General features: G+C 40.2%; 1 protein-coding gene across 2 annotated transcripts in view; it reads left to right on the forward strand.

Annotated features, from left to right (window-relative positions):
* Window positions 1-15,839, forward strand: part of casz1 (castor zinc finger 1) — a 173,544-nt gene that overhangs the window by 32,321 nt on the left and 125,384 nt on the right. For both annotated transcript variants that reach the window (XM_076878506.1, XM_076878505.1), the window contains one exon: window positions 6,204-6,289. The gene's annotated coding sequence lies outside the window, so the exon portion shown is untranslated. The remainder of the gene's footprint in view (window positions 1-6,203; window positions 6,290-15,839) is intronic.

Here is a 15,839-nt window from a genome sequence, read left to right on the forward strand (position 1 = left end):
TTCAGGATTTAAGCTTAATAAAGATTCATTTTGGAGGGGAAAGGAAAATAATCAAAGAGGGAATTTGAACTATCTCCAAAGATGCAGCAGCCTACTATTCAAAGGGCTCCTTCCGAGTCACCAGATGACTCCTAATCTGGAGTGGCACTTCCTGGCCGAGTTCCAACACCAACTCCTTGAAAGGTAAAGAAATTTTAGAGCCCAATTTATTAGTATGCAGTTCTGGCTTCGGGTGGAGAATTAATGGCGGTGACTGATAATGACTGTAATCGTGGCACAAATGGGGTGTTGAAATAGCAAACAACGGGCACAAGGCATGTAATGGGGATTTTATTAATTACCCAAGGTCCCTAGCATGAGCAGTCTCCAGGATTTACTGTGGCCGTGCCAGCCGGTCGAGAAGGGGTCGGCCAGTCTAATCTGACAATGAAAGGGTCACTACAGAGACTGCAACATGCGCAAAAGGGAGCAACGTGGCCGGCCTCCTACACGTGCCTTAAAATGACTTTGTAATGTTATGAAAGGCACTAATATTGAAAAGATGAGAGCGGCTGTATTCATTTTGGTTTTAGAATCTTTTTGCGGATTCAGCAAATGTTTCAACAAATGCGAAAACGGATCAAAGAGGCAAGATCCAAGTCAGATAAATTGTCCCCTTTCATCAGAGTGTTTCAATTAAAGTGTATTGTAAAGGCATTCACCTGCACTGCAGTAAGCTCCCTCTGTCTCTTTGTTGACTGTAAGAACAAAAAAAATCAACATATGGTACCGCTGTCAGGTAGGATAGCCCATTCGCACATCAGCTCATCAACAAGAGAGGATTGATTAAAAGTCCTTTTTATTACTCACTGCATCCTTAATGGACGCTAGACTTTCAAAATGGAAGAAACAATTAGAGTTTTACTGCTTTGTGGGCACTACTGATTTATATAAATCACTGCACGGGTGTAAATTTTCCAATAAAACACTGTACCACTCCTAGCATACATAATCAACACGTCCATTCTTGGTACACACTCCAGACTTGAACAATCTCTTTAAACTGGTAGGACTCAAGCTCACTCAGTCAGTAGACTGTCTACTTGATGGAATTTAACTGTTTCTATATGGTTTACCATAACTACTAGTATACATTTGCAAGGCAAACAAACACAGGGAGACTGTTTACTTTGTATTTCAGTGCTGTACAAACATGAAATTAGAGTTTGCTCATTCATTTAATATGAAAACCAGCAGTTAAATCCAAGCCCGGTTAGGTGAGCGTCATTTTCTGGGGTGATGCGGTCACTGTGACACAAAACACTCACTCAGCTATTCAGGGAGTACGTTTTTGTTCTTCTGTTTTATAGCTTACTATATTAGTGTCAACAAAGAGTATGAAAAACAAAATCAGGCAAAGAAAGTAAGGTGGGTCAGCTGCATATTGCATTTATGGGAGATTACATTATTTGCAATGGTGATGTCGTTTTGCTAAAGCCACGTTGCGTGACAAAAGTGGGTAGTGCATATTTTACAATGTGTTTATCTAGTACTCATGCCTAAGGGTAACATAACCACAGAAAATCTCACCTTGCAGGTTCAGATTTTTGCTTTTTTTCCTCTCTTGAAGGTACGTTTTTTTTGGCCTTTTTTCCAGATTAAGCTGTTAACTGTTGTCTTGTTAAATGTTAACGAGTCATCTCCACATTTTATCAAAAGGTTTCACAGTCACTTAATAGTTAACACATTTCAGCCCCTGGGATTGTTGTTTTATCACCAAAATCAAAATATGCACTTTTTCAGAACCGTCCCTCATTCACATGTTCTGACAAGGTGTTCTCAAGTTCCTTGGCTCTAGGTTGTATTTGCAGTATTATAGTGTTTTTCAGAACACCTTGATACTTAAAATCATAACAAAAACAGCTGTACAATTTGCAGGGAAATTCAATACTCTACAGAACTGGCCTGTAAATAAAGATAAGATAAGATAGATGGATAGATAGATGCTTTGTTGCTCCCACAAGATACATTTTTGTGTTAGTATTAACAGTTCTTGTAAATGTTGATGTCATTTATTTAAAAAATTAGTTCTCTACACTTTCTTTCTTATTTTTTGGATTTGAATGTATTTGAATTTTTTGAACAATTCTGGTAAATGTTAAATATTCTGCGTCAGTGCCTTCTCTTTTGTACTTTACTATTCATAGATGAGTCATGTCTGTAATGGAAAATACCGTACCACAAAGTACAAACCTAATTTACTTGTGAAATACCCATCTTTAAGTTCTGTTTTGTTGTTTTCTGTCAGTGTTTTTTTCTTTTTACCTCAAGTACCTGTTCCATGGGTGTGTACATTTTTTCACATCATGAGGTCATGTGTGAAAAATGTACTGAAAAACAGTCATGCCATAACAAATCAAAACCTGTTTCTACGTAATGATCCAGATATTTTAAAAAAAACAAAACAACCAAAAAAAAGCGTCTCTATCTTAAACACGCACGTCGAATGTTTCTCTGAGCTTTTTGCTTGTTTTTGCTCCTCCTCTTGTCCTGCCTTTGAGTCCAGAGGGGAGAGACTTTGAAACTAAAGTTGGCAGCATTCCTCGGCGGTGACACACGCTGAAGTATCACTTTATTGCTCACTTTTAGAAAACACCAAAAACACAAAGAGCTCAACCAGATGTTCGAGTTCTGCTCTTAAAAACAGAAGTGTAAACACTCGCTGAAAGAAAAAAAAAAAAAGAACTTCCAACTGTCCATTTTTTTGACACGCTGTGCTGTTTTGTGTGCGTGCAGCCTAAAAATTAAAGGCAGACCAGAAAACGAATAATTTCCCTGTTATTGCTACAACCCACTGTGATTGTGTTTCATGGTAGTCGGAAGTAGCAGACCCGTGGGTGTTGAGGAGGAGATCCCTCTGTGTTCCAGCGGTGTCTCAGACAGGCGTGTTGCCTCACCTGGTGCTGTGTTTACCTCAGATGGTAGGATTAGGAAGCAGCCATGTGGAAGATACGACTCTAATCCATCGTGCCTTTGCTTGGCACTTAGACATGGCCCTCTGCAACACTTCCGCTCTCCTAAAGTTAGAGCAACGCCCTTAAGGAATGTGAGAAATATCAGCACCGTTTCAAGACTCTTGAGCATGATGCAGCCACGTGGGGTTCAGCTTACCTCGTGGAGGAGGTGGGCGTATGTATGGGTATGGGTGCTGATGATGGCAACCATCAACCAGATAGATTCAGATTTATTGGATGGATCTGGGCATCGTTATTTCTCTAGGCTTGTGCCTGCCCTCTACGGTAACGAGATACTTTCGTTTTCCTTTTTTAAATTTTTTCCCCTCATGTGCACAAAACCCTTTTTCAACGTAGAGTAGCAGATAAGCTGGTATCATGAAAGAAAATCTCTTAGTTAGATAAAATCCTGAATGTTGTCTCTTTAAACTTGCCGACATTGATTAGGCAGTGATAAAAAGCTCATAACCTGCAAGAGGGAAGGCTGACCTCTGCATGCTCACAGTCTGCTGCTGCACCCCAATCTTATATACTATAACTTACTGAGCTTCCACGTTTACAATACTGATATTTTTCTGTCTGGCTGAGTTTCTTTCTTTCTTTCTTTCTTTCTTTCTTTCTTTCTTTCTTTCTTTCTTTCTTTCTTTCTTTCTTTCTTTCTTTCTTTCTTTCTTTCTTTCTTTCTTTCTTTCTTTCTTTCTTTCTTTCTTTCTTTCTTTTTAAAGAAATTTCAGGCAAAGTTTCATTTTTTTTCTGCAGAGATGGTTTTAAGTATAAATTAATAAAAATAAAATGAAGTGCAGCTGCCCGTTTGTTTAAAAGCTATAATGGCTTTGCACTGAATGATAAATGCAGTTGTTTAAGGCCGAAATACTGGCTTGCGATAACTTTGATATCTGATTTTCCTTTTTTTTCACACACAGTGCAAAGGACATAATCAAATCTATAAATGAATATGCATTTAATTTACATGTTAAATGTTTTATTACCATTGAAGAAAGGGAGCTACAGTGTTTTTCTTGTGCGTTTCAGAGGACTTGCCCTTGATATCGTGGCCAAATCACCACCCCAATCACAAATGGTGGAAAGCAAAACTCTTATTTATCCAATGTACTGATAATTAAGCTGTTCTCATTAGTTACATAATTGGAAATGTAATTAGCAATAGTAATAATTATTGCATTTAATACCTTTTCTCTTTTAGTTATCAGGCTCATTCAAGCTGGTAATTAGCAGTCGTGAGAATTCTATACTTTCGTCCTAATTCATTTTGGTCGGCAGTTATTTATAGTGTATTTTATATCAATAAATCATTACCATATCCATTTAGATTTTTCAGTAAACATACAAACACCGTTCTCACTCAAATGTTTGTTTCATGTTTTGTGTAATAACAAAGCAAAACTCTATCTGCATAGTTGCAGTTCTACTTTGCCTTAACTAAGCCTTACAGTGAGACGCCTGACAGAGCTCAGCAGCGAGGTTCCGAAAATGGAAAATCTCATTCATATTTTCCGTAAGGATTTTGATTATGAGCAGTAATGTTGTAACCATCCAAAGCAGACTTACTCTGAGCTACAGCATTGTGAAATGATGGCACGCGCTCCTGTAGAAACCACAAGTCTGTGCGATATCCACCTCGTTTTAACAAAGATGCAGTTTATTCTCTCCAGAGTATGCAGTCAGTTCTGTTCGTTAGCTGTCAAGCAGCCACGGTTTTCAAGATATCGTGCTCAAATTTTGTGTCGTGGTAAAACACGAGCTAATTTAATTTTGGTGAAAATCAGATCAAGGTCAAGTTCACATGAAATGTATAATTTATTTATGGGTCGTCTTCAAATTTCACAACAATATTCTAGGAAGTTGTGGCCTTGAGTACCGGGCTGTTTGCACCCCAGGTCAAAGTTGACCTTGAAAAAACTTTTAAAGAAACCACAATGGGCATCATGTCATCTGAGTGAGCTGTACAACACACGACAACATCACAGCGATTACATAAAATTTAGCAAAATCACACATGGCACGAATATGTCTTAAAATCTCAAATTTGATGCCGAAGAAGTCAGCTAATTCTGCTTCAGTCACATGGCTAAAGATAATAAAATATATAATTTTACTATGTAATGCTTTAAGGTCATAGGTCAAAGTTCAGATATCTGGGTGTTGTTATAAAAGCAGGTTGACGTCAGGATGTTGTAATAAAAACATCATAAAACATCAGTGTTTTAGAACAGCCCTTTGAGGCGAGTCATTCTCTCCGAGTGCGCTTGTTTGCAAAGTCATGGAAAGGACTAAACTAAAAACAGCGTCATCTCTGATCGGTGGACGCCGCTGTTACCATGGAAGTGTCCAAGCCCAACAAACCAATTTAAGAAACTGCCGAAGAGGTGTTTGCAGTCAGGGATGATATTTTGATTTATGCTTTACTACACAAAACACAAAATGCAAATTAGATTCGAAACTACTATTAATATTTAACACTATTATTAACCATATAAACATTATGATAATGATAAGGTTTGATTTTCAATAAAGCTTAAAGATACTGTGGAATCTGGATACTGTGGAATTTGCAATGCATTATGGGATGAGTAATGCCTTTCAAGTAATCATGTAAACAGTCTTGCACCTTGGTCTTTTTTTTCCCCCTTTATTTTTTCTGCATATCAAATCTTTTTATGGTCATGATTCACTCATAGCTGGTTGTCTTGGTTCAAGCCTTTAAACTCTTTAAATCAGGATTTTCGTCAATAAATGAAAATGAATGGGAAGTTCACTTCTGGAGCCAAAGCCTTTAGAAAACGGGGTACTGATGTGCTTGTTTTGTTTGACCATCATAAAATGAGTTGTTTCCCCTTTATTTACCAAAACCAGCTGCATCGCTGAATGCAAAACTGCTCCACAGAGAGGTTTCTACACAAAAGAGAAAAAGAAGTTGATTTTGATTTGAGAAGTTTGGTTTTAAATACTGTATATTGGACATAAAAACTAAATTTTATATAAACTTTATTGTCCCATAGATTCACACATTTGAGTGACTTGGTGGTTTGAAGATATTAACCTCTACATTCAGTTTGTTATTTGCAACATTGGTAATGGCATCTTTGCTGCAATCTGCGCAAATGCTTTAAATCTCTTATTTCAAAGAAACTACATGTGATGTAAACGGACTATATGTGATGTAAACAGCTGTTTTATGTTTATCTACAGAAATCAGATGGCAGTAGAGTGAGCATCGGCCAGAGGCGATAACTCCTCAGCGGATTAGTCTTCAGCAGACATTATTCAACAGGAAGGTGAGTCTTTAACTTTTATTCATGCACCATTTTTATGTGGTATAGCAAATATAGGTAAAAAAAGAGACTGCCACTGGCTTTCCTCCCTGTCTTTGACAGATCGGCCCATGTGATTTGTAATTCAATTGTATACCAAAAAAAGAAAGAAAAAAAAAAAAAAAGCAGTTCGCACATTTGTCATTAGTTTTCTGTTTTCTTCAGTGGGAAACAAATTATTGGATAATTGACTTTCGCAAAACACAAAATGTGTCATGCAATGTGCGGTATTGCTGTCTTTGCTCCATGTCAAAGTTGCACCTCTGTTTCTTGGAGCAACTTAATTGTCTCAAACATGCACAGAAGCAGCACGTTCGAGTCATGATACCCCAAGGCATAGATTAATTAAGCTATGAAAACCCATGAGCAGAGAGCATTCAGCAGGTGCCTGTTTGCCTTGGTATGGGACTTGTTTTTGGCAGTGGTGCAGTGGCTCATTATAAATCTATAATTAAGTTACAATTTTATTTGCTTTTTTTTTTTAACATACTGTCATAGGGGATCAACATGGCTTAAACTCTGATTCTGTTAAGTGCACTCTTGGCTATATCACTTTTATGTCTTTATTCTTCCTCAGGAATTATGCTTTGACAAAAAAATGTGAATGAGAGGCTGAAAACGATACTGTGTGTGTCACTTAGTGCTCGGTATCCCACGCCTCCTGCAGGTGTTGATGTGATTCTTAAAATCTGCTGATTTGTTCTTAATCCAAAGCAAGCTGATTTGCCCACTCCTTTACCTCCTTGTATCTCGGCACATAAACAACCCCCCCCACCCCCTCTCCCCTGCTGGCTGAAAGGATGGTCCTGAGAACCCCCCACAGTTCGACTCATCCCGTGTTGGGCATGTTGGCAGAGCTGGGTGATTGCGATGTAGCGGCTCTCTCAGGCCAACATCTGTTGTTCTGAGTCACCTGCCAACAAAGAGGGAGGGTGAGCTGCACAGTGAGGGGCCTGAAGGAGGGATGAGCAGGTCTGCGGGGGAGAATCCCCGTATCTGCAGGGTGGTCAGACTGAATGAGAGTCACCACCACGGCGGTAGTCTTTGCCAAGAGCTTCCTCAAGCTAACAATGTGGCCTGTGGAGGGGCAGAATAGGCAGGAAATTGAGGTTAACGACATTGTTACATATTAAGCAGGGGTTGGCTGCCTCCGTAGGCAAATCCTTGAATAGTCAAGCATGTTATTATTCACACCTGAAATCTATTAAAACTCACACAGTGTTGGTGGTTCAGTCAAAATATCCATTTTTAGTAATGTAAAAAAAACCCACATATTTTTGGTATTGCGCTGGAAAGCTTCCTCAGAGTTTTGAGTTTGAAAATCATAGATTCAAAATAAAAGTTTAAATTAGTTCTCATGTTTCAAGTACCATTATATCTGAGTGACCAGGAGATCACTGCGGTACACTTGAATCTGAATTGAATAATACATCTACAAACTCTCTTCAAGTGAAGTGACTAGTCATCAGTTGTGACTGTTATGAGTGTTTTCACAGGTGGTAATTGTGCACTACAGCACAGGTCTGTGCTTTAGCTTTCATAGCTCAGTCCTTACAAGTGAATCTCCACACTTTCCTTCACTCTTTCCCCCACTGTGCTTTGCCCAGGGGAGAGACGCCTTCTACGTGTTGTAATAAGGGTAGCTGATATAATGAAGGTCATTGTAATCAGAGCTAATGTGCCAAGGAGTCAAGACACTGTAGCTTTATTTGCCAGCAAGGCCCGGCATTTGGTACCCATGGGGATCAGGCTGATAGTGTTATCTTTGCTAACCTGACTCTAATACAGGCCTTGCTCCGCTGTTTGTGTCAGCGTCGGAGCTGAACTTTTCCCAGTGATCCCCTCCATGTGTGGATGGGCATGGATTGGGCTCTACTCTGTTCCATCCTGGTTAAATCCCATCCCAAGGTGTTTGGCTTCTCTCAGTTCACGTTCTGCATTTAGCGAGCAGCGCTCCCTCTCTCTGACTGTCGGACTTGGGAAAACAGGCTGGGCTTCAATGGAATGTACTTGACATAGAAACGTTACATTGGCATCTGTTGAGAACTAGCTCGTAAGACATGACCTCTAAATCTAATCCTGTCCCTCAGGATATGCAAATGTCCTCAGCTCAAATTTGATTTGTTTTTGACTGTTCAGGACACGGCCGTTTGTTTATAACCGTTATCTAACACAGCGGCAGGACAAAGCCGTGTTCGGTAGACAGTTTCGATATTATTTTCTTGTAAAAATGTACCTTAAATGTTAGAATTAAAATTCTTCTTTCTTCACCAAGTATTCGGTAGAAAGAGCTGACCTGAAACGAGTTTTAGTTTCAACCAGGAAGTGAAAACTTTATGGTTAATACCGTGTTTAGTTGCAGTTAAGGTTATTTGTAAAACTGACTGAACCGTTAAACATGTTATGCTAAAACGTTTTTACAACTACAGATTCACAACTGTCTTCTCCATTATTGAAAATTTTACCTCGAGGCTCTGATGTCTGATATGTGACCTGATATTTATCTAGGAAAAAAGAAATACCCCATCCCTACTGGGCATCATCAGCAGAGCTTCAACATTAATTTCCATTTTTCTTATTTTTTTCATAGTCGCCTTTTAAACTTGGTGCTTTCAGTAGCAAACATCAAAGATCCTTTTTCCTATTCATCTGAGCACCTCCTGGAAAAAAAAAAAAAGGCTATCCATATCTAACCCCATGAAAGTCCCCTGATCCCATCATTCAAACTTCCAAGCCTCTCTTTGTGGCTTCCTAGAGGACCACGGTGAAATGATCTCTTTTGTTTCGCATCATTAGTTCCATCTGTTGTGCGAGCAGGCCTGTCTGTTCCGGAGCATGGCAACGTGATGGTCGCCAGGGGCGATTGGAGACGCTGCCGTCCCGGTGGCTTGTGGCTCAACCTCTGCCACCACCATTGCCTTGTCCCTGATCCCCATGACACCATCCCATTCGCTTCACAGTTTCTGCTTATTTATTCATACATTTGAGCAGATAATAAAAACGTAAGCTTCGTGTACATGCAGTACTAGTTTACCTTATACACGAGGCCCCTTAGGAGAAGAGTTTGGTTCAGTTGGGACGACATTCATACAATCGTTTGCAAACAACATACAGATTTGAATCTCTATACCTCAAACGCTTAAATGTCCACTGTGTGTCAAAAACGAGCTTTAATAGGTCAGATTTTTGTGCTTATTTTCCTGCAGTCGGGAGTAAATGATGCGCCAAACAGATGTAGCATTTTCTCACAACAAGGAAATATTTTATTCATGATTTACATGAATGATAAATCTTCAGAAAGTCTTAGCGCTGATGGGCATACACAATTTAACATCTGTCTTCCTCAGAATAATTAATCGCTTACCAGAACACTCGGGACTCAGAGTTGGATTTTTCCTCTCACTTTACTTGGTCTAATTACTTCTTTAAAAGCAAAGCTTTCTCTAAAGAAGACTTGAATGATAAACACAGCAGCCGTACGCTCCGCAAAAGGAAAAGTTCAGGAAAGATGCAGGAAACGTCCTGCTCTCGCTTCTTAGTGCCGTGCCTGTAAAACCAAGCAAACCCCACCATACTTAAGACAGAGAAATGTGGCCATACATTCTAATTATAATTCGTAATTCCCAAATGAACATTTCCATAATGTCTCCCAAGTGAATTGCTCTTATCACCATAGTGTGAATGTACAGCACAAGGGCATCCGTGTGCATGTCAATGCGGAGATCGCCAGATAATTTTCATTGAAGATGGAGCCATCAAAGGTCATAGCCATCCGAATGACCTAACCTTGCAATGTAACACCTGGGTGTAAAAGTGGACTCATCCTATCTACTGGGATGGGTGTAATGTACCTCTAATGTATAAAGTGCGGAAATAAAATAAGAGTTATAGGTTGGTGGAGGAGGCTCAGTGTGGGCTAGAGAATACTGTAACTCTATAGGTTGAAATAGCTGTGTTGGTATCACCCGAGGTGACAGGCTATTGCCAAAGTGCTGTATTTGTTGGAACCATTATGAAATAAAGCGTGTGGAAAAGGGCAATATTCAGTTTGAATTGATTCTTGGAAAACTCAAGAAGTGAATATGCTTTCATTTTGATGGTATTACTATGGGCAAAATGTGTTGTGTCAGTTTCACCTCGCCATTACTTTGCTCCATTAAGGCAAAACCGAGTGATTTTATTTTTGCCCAGTCTATTTTCTGTGATAAAATGAAAATCTGAAAGCTTTATTAAGTCTGAGTGACACCTAAAGCTGAGAGCCAACAGGAAAATAAGTCATGTGGGATCTAGTTTCAGTTCATTTTTGCTCAATTCCCATCTCCTGATCAAATACTGCACTTTCCAGTAGGGGCTTAATGGGAGTGTCAAGTTCACAAAGGCCCTCTCTCTCCCACTGACTCCATTACCTGATAACAGCGCTGGTTTTGGCACTTATTTGCACAGTGCAGGGCTAAGCTCGGCTTGTGCCGTGCGCATTCGAAGCAGGTTGTAATTGAAGCTGTATTGAGACCATTTTATTAATTTTTACAAATCTTCCCTGCCTGTATTTCCGAGCTACTACGGGCACTAACTCATCTCATTTTCCTTTGTGTACTCTGACTACTTGTGCTGCTCTTTTGAATGCTGCTTCTCTTTAAGCCAAACAAACATGACCACTGGTGTCTTGGGTTCAGGGCCTTTCAAACAACCTTTCAATAAAACAAGATCAGCTGTGAGACATACAGGATCTCACATGCTGGGCAGCCCCGCTGAAAATACCCTCCCTCCTGTTTCAAAGCCATCAGCTTTTGGTCCCCCCAGGAGAGCCAGCATTATCCTGCAGGGTTTATTTAAACTTGTTGGGAAGGTCTTGCCTTTTCTTTTTGATACACTAGGTTATTTGACATTTAGGCGAACCCTGTCACATTTAAAACCTGATTTTATTCGGCTTATTGGTTCAGATTTCAAAACTTTAGTTGCCAATTTCCCAGTAAACGCAAACAGTGGCAGATTTAAGATAGGGGTCGAGTAATGCTGCGCCTGCCGCACTTGCAGCTCGTCCTATGTTTAGGCATAGGATGACTGATGATGCGACGCCTGCGAAGCCTGCCATGCTGCTAGACTTAACATTTTGTGAGAGACAGTAACCTGAAAGAGAGGAGAAGCATGAGGAAAAAGGACGGAAAAAAAGCGACAAATAGGGACAGATGACACAGGCATCTTTTACAGCTTGATAGTGCAGTCCCCGACTTGTTTTTATTGACCTTTTCTATCTACAGTAGAAGATGTGCCACTTAAATAAATGTCATTTGACCATCTTTGGTTTCAGTGTCACACGCTGACATGTGGTATTTTGATAGAATTCATCCGTTTGTGTGGATAGCGTATCCACTTCGGCTGCTGTGTTGCGTCACCTTATATAGGGCTTTATTTCACTCGATGTGGGCACTTTCAGAGCATCCTTAACTGCCTCTTAAATCAACAAACTGGTCAGTCTCAGTGCGTTACTTTTTTTTGTACCACCCTAGGAGGACACTATGCTTTGGCTGAGACATTATTGGACCATTAAATCGCCACCCCTCCCACTCGCAACCACTTTCGGTTCTGTTTTAAGGCTTTGGAATTACGTCCAGGTGGTGGGGGGTTGCAAAAAAGACTGCTGGAAAGGCTACTTATTCTCTTAATGATGTCTTGTCCTTTTTAAAAGTCGTCATCTTCATTCACAAATGGATGACTATAGCAGAGGAGCACCCCGAGGGACTGAGGTCATCCCAACCTCCTTGTCCCAGCAAAGGAAGTTACTGTGTATGAAATGAGGCATGACAGTTTGCGTTAAATATTAAATTTGTTGACATCGGGTGGGGGGTAGAATGTAATGGCACATAGTAATTATTATAGGGGTGGATTAGTTAGGCAGGTATTTATGATAAGTTTCCTGCCCATTAGTAGCTGCGCCCAGGGAAATGGGGAATGTTTTGTTGCATGCCAAATCTAAATCTCCAACTTAATAGTGTATTTAAAATGTGACACTGTTAGTTTTCACTAAACTGCTGTAAATACTGTATCTTTTTATTCAAGTATACAAAGTTAAAGATGTTTCAAAGCTTTTGAAATTTAAGCCTTTTTTCAGTGTCTGATTTTATGACTAGAGGCTCCTTACTCTGGTGGTTTACACAACTGCTTAACACGGGAAAGATTCCCGGTTCAGTCTTGGGAGGAGATACGAATGCCTTTGGGGGTGTGACAGGAAGGGCATCAGGTGTAAATAAATAAATAAATAAATCTGCCATATCAAACATACAGAGCTACCTGCTGCGGTGACCTCTTGTGAAGAAGAAAGTCCCTTTCATGAGTGATGCAGTGACTAAAAGTTTAGACCAAGGATCATTATTTTTATCAAATACTTTTGAAATATTAGAAGGTTTTTACTAATGCACAGACTTTATACAAACTTGGATGAGTTTTGCTCCTTCGGGTAATTTTTCTGTCCTGTTTAGTAAATAAAAATTTAACTGGAGGAACTTGCTCTATATATTTTCTCATTTTTAGTGCTGTAACTTTTTAGAGTTATGCTTTTTTTGTCCTTTTGTATGCACTGTAGATGTATTTAACTGTGATTTCATGGGAGTATAATAACATAAAAATAACAAATAACAAAACAAAAACAACTGGACATTCAAGATTTTCCCAAATTATATTTGAAAGGTTCACAGAAGTTTGAAAAGTAAATAAGGAGAGCACCTGAAACAATAGTACAGTTTACTGCATGTTGCCTTTTCCTTCAATCCCCGAACCTTTGGACTGCCTACAAGCTCACATCAAGCGAGCGAGGTGTAGTCGGTGATATACATGACACGCGTCTCTAAGGACCCTCTGATTTGTATAATATCCTTCAGACAAGGTCATAGCATTGCCTACATCTTTGAAGATAGAGGAAAGAGAACATGTTCCCCCCTCATTGTGCCTGTGGAATAGAACAAACGTGAGATCACGGTGTCGAGGGGCTTCCACTCTTCAAAGTTGATATGAATCAGACATGAAATGATTTAGATAAAGTGATAGTTATCTTGATTCCCGGCGCCGTCCGTTGAATAGACACGGCGACGCGCGGGGAAGCTGAATGGCTGTGTTTTAGTGTGAAATCCCGGGGAAACGTATCCATCTGGTATATGAATAATTTAGATGGCTGAAGTTGGTTCCTGTTGCTGTTGTGTTTGCGCTCAGCTTTCTCTCTCAGCTCAGCACCCCCACCATCACCCTCCCTCCTTGACATCACTCCTGAGGTTTGTTTGTGATGCTTAAAGGGAAGTTGGGCCACATGAGGAATCGAGGGGAGGAGAGACTCACTTTCCCTCTCTGCTGTGCTTTCTGTGTCTTCTTTCTTTCTTAGATCTACACAAACCTCAGATAAACAGTTAAACACCCGCTGACACACATAGCCTGTCAGCCAGCCAGGCATGTTGCATGTAGGAAACACTCTTCAGATATCGAGACGCTTTGTTTTATATGGTAGACATTGCACACGTTTGAAACTTGTATACACTGGATTCTCTTAATTGAAATCTGATTTTTTTTTAGTGTTCACTGAGCATCATGGTAATGAGGCTGGGTGTGACTGCAGATGGATATTTATTTGACACATATAAATGGATATTTGGTGGAAGGTCTTCCAATATGGAGCAGTGTAAAATGGATTCAAAGATCTGAATTGTCCCTGCAGCACCAAGCAAAGGCAAACACACGCGTGCACGTACAACAATCACACGTATGCAGAATTTACGGTTTCAGCGCAGATGTACAAAATTGCAATTGTGCACATGCACTTGCATAACAAACAACAGCAACAACAAAACACGTGTTCTGGCAAAAATGTGCAAAAGTGTTTGTGGACAGATAACACACAAACATGCAAATCCACTAATATGCCAGGCCAGCTATACTAATCCAGTCCCTGTCTTTAAGGGAACCAGTCAGGATGAGGAGGGGGGATGGGGGGGGGGGGCATTGAGGAATAGGAGGAGGGAAAGACAGAGAGAGGGAGAGAGAGGAGGGAGAGGGAGGGAGGGGATGTGACAGGCCCTTGGAATCTCAACCTCTCTCTCCTGGCGCCCGCACTAATCAACCCCTGTAATTTATGCAGAAAATATGATTTATATTTAATTTCACTACACTTGCATTGTTAATTTGAGATGTAATTAACGCGTCGCCACGGCAACTAATTTCTCAATGCCGTAAATTATCACCGCCTTTTCATCAAAATTCAGTTACTTTGGCTCCTGTGTGCAGTGTTGTGATGCAATTAGGTTACCAGGGCAACCCCAAAGTGTTAATTTTCTTTTGTTATATTGCAGCGAGGCAGAAGTTTTTAAAACACAAATCATATTCACTTTTTTAGTGAACAAAGAACTTGGGACTTTTTTTTCTTTCTTTAGTTAAAAAAAAAGGAGGGAGGGTGGACGCGATGTTGAATGTTGGATACCGTTCTGCCGTTCATGAGCACCGGTATATAACCCTGCACGCTGCTCTTCACAACACTTATATATGTACTGTCGTGACGTGGACTGAGTGATTGCTGAGAATTCTTTGATATTGCGAGCAGGGGCGCTTCAAAGTTGTCCTTTGGGAAAGGGCATGTTTGTCAAAGGAAATCTATATAAATGAGAAATATGTACAAATTTAAGAGAGCTCTCTTTTCTCTCTCTTACTTTTTTTCCTCATACCAATATTCTCTCTCTCACACACACACCACAGCACATTTTCAGTACTCACACTCTTTTTATTCCCCCAACAGTGACTGTGAAATGACTCAATATTTTAATCAACTGTATCTAATTTGCACTCCAACAGAAGATAGGGCCACATGTGTGCTGTTGTTGCCTTTGCTGGCAATGAGTATGCCCACCGGATGGCTCTGAGCCGCCCTGGATTGCCACGCATGGCAGTCTCTGTGGCCCACTCGGTGCGTCCGTCTCCAATCCATCCCCCCTTAGCTAGTCTTCAGTGGAAATATCAGGTCATTGGCTGCTAAGCTGTGGTTAACTGCAAAGGTAATTAAATTTGGGAGCAGGCTTTTTGAATCTTTTTAGCCTCTTCGGTAATACCAGCAGGAATTACAGCGTTTTTTCGAAGCGAGGTGCTATTTTGACACCCTGGCAGAAGGGGGCCAAGTACCAGTGACCGCACAGAGTTTACAAAAGCCAAAGTACCGATTTGCAGGAGACTCTTTAGGGAGACCAAACCCCCCCAAAAAGATGATTTAATTTTTCCAGTTTTTGAATATTACCCATTGTAAGAGAAAGACAAAGCCCTGCATGTCTGGTGTTTAAACTGTGCATAGCAAAAGTGCACTTGCCTTGCTCATCACACTTGTGATAAATACTAGACGCTATGCAGAAATCTGAAAATGCAAAATTGATTCCACTGTCTCCAAACCAGTGATTTGTAACATATTGTCATTAATGTACTGCTGTTTTTTTTTTTTTTTGTTGGGTTTGTGTACAAAAGTTAGAAGCTTGAGTATCCCTCTTCAGCCTCA

Source organism: Maylandia zebra, linkage group LG20, assembly GCF_041146795.1.
Source record: "Maylandia zebra isolate NMK-2024a linkage group LG20, Mzebra_GT3a, whole genome shotgun sequence".
Lineage (NCBI taxonomy): Eukaryota > Metazoa > Chordata > Actinopteri > Cichliformes > Cichlidae > Maylandia > Maylandia zebra.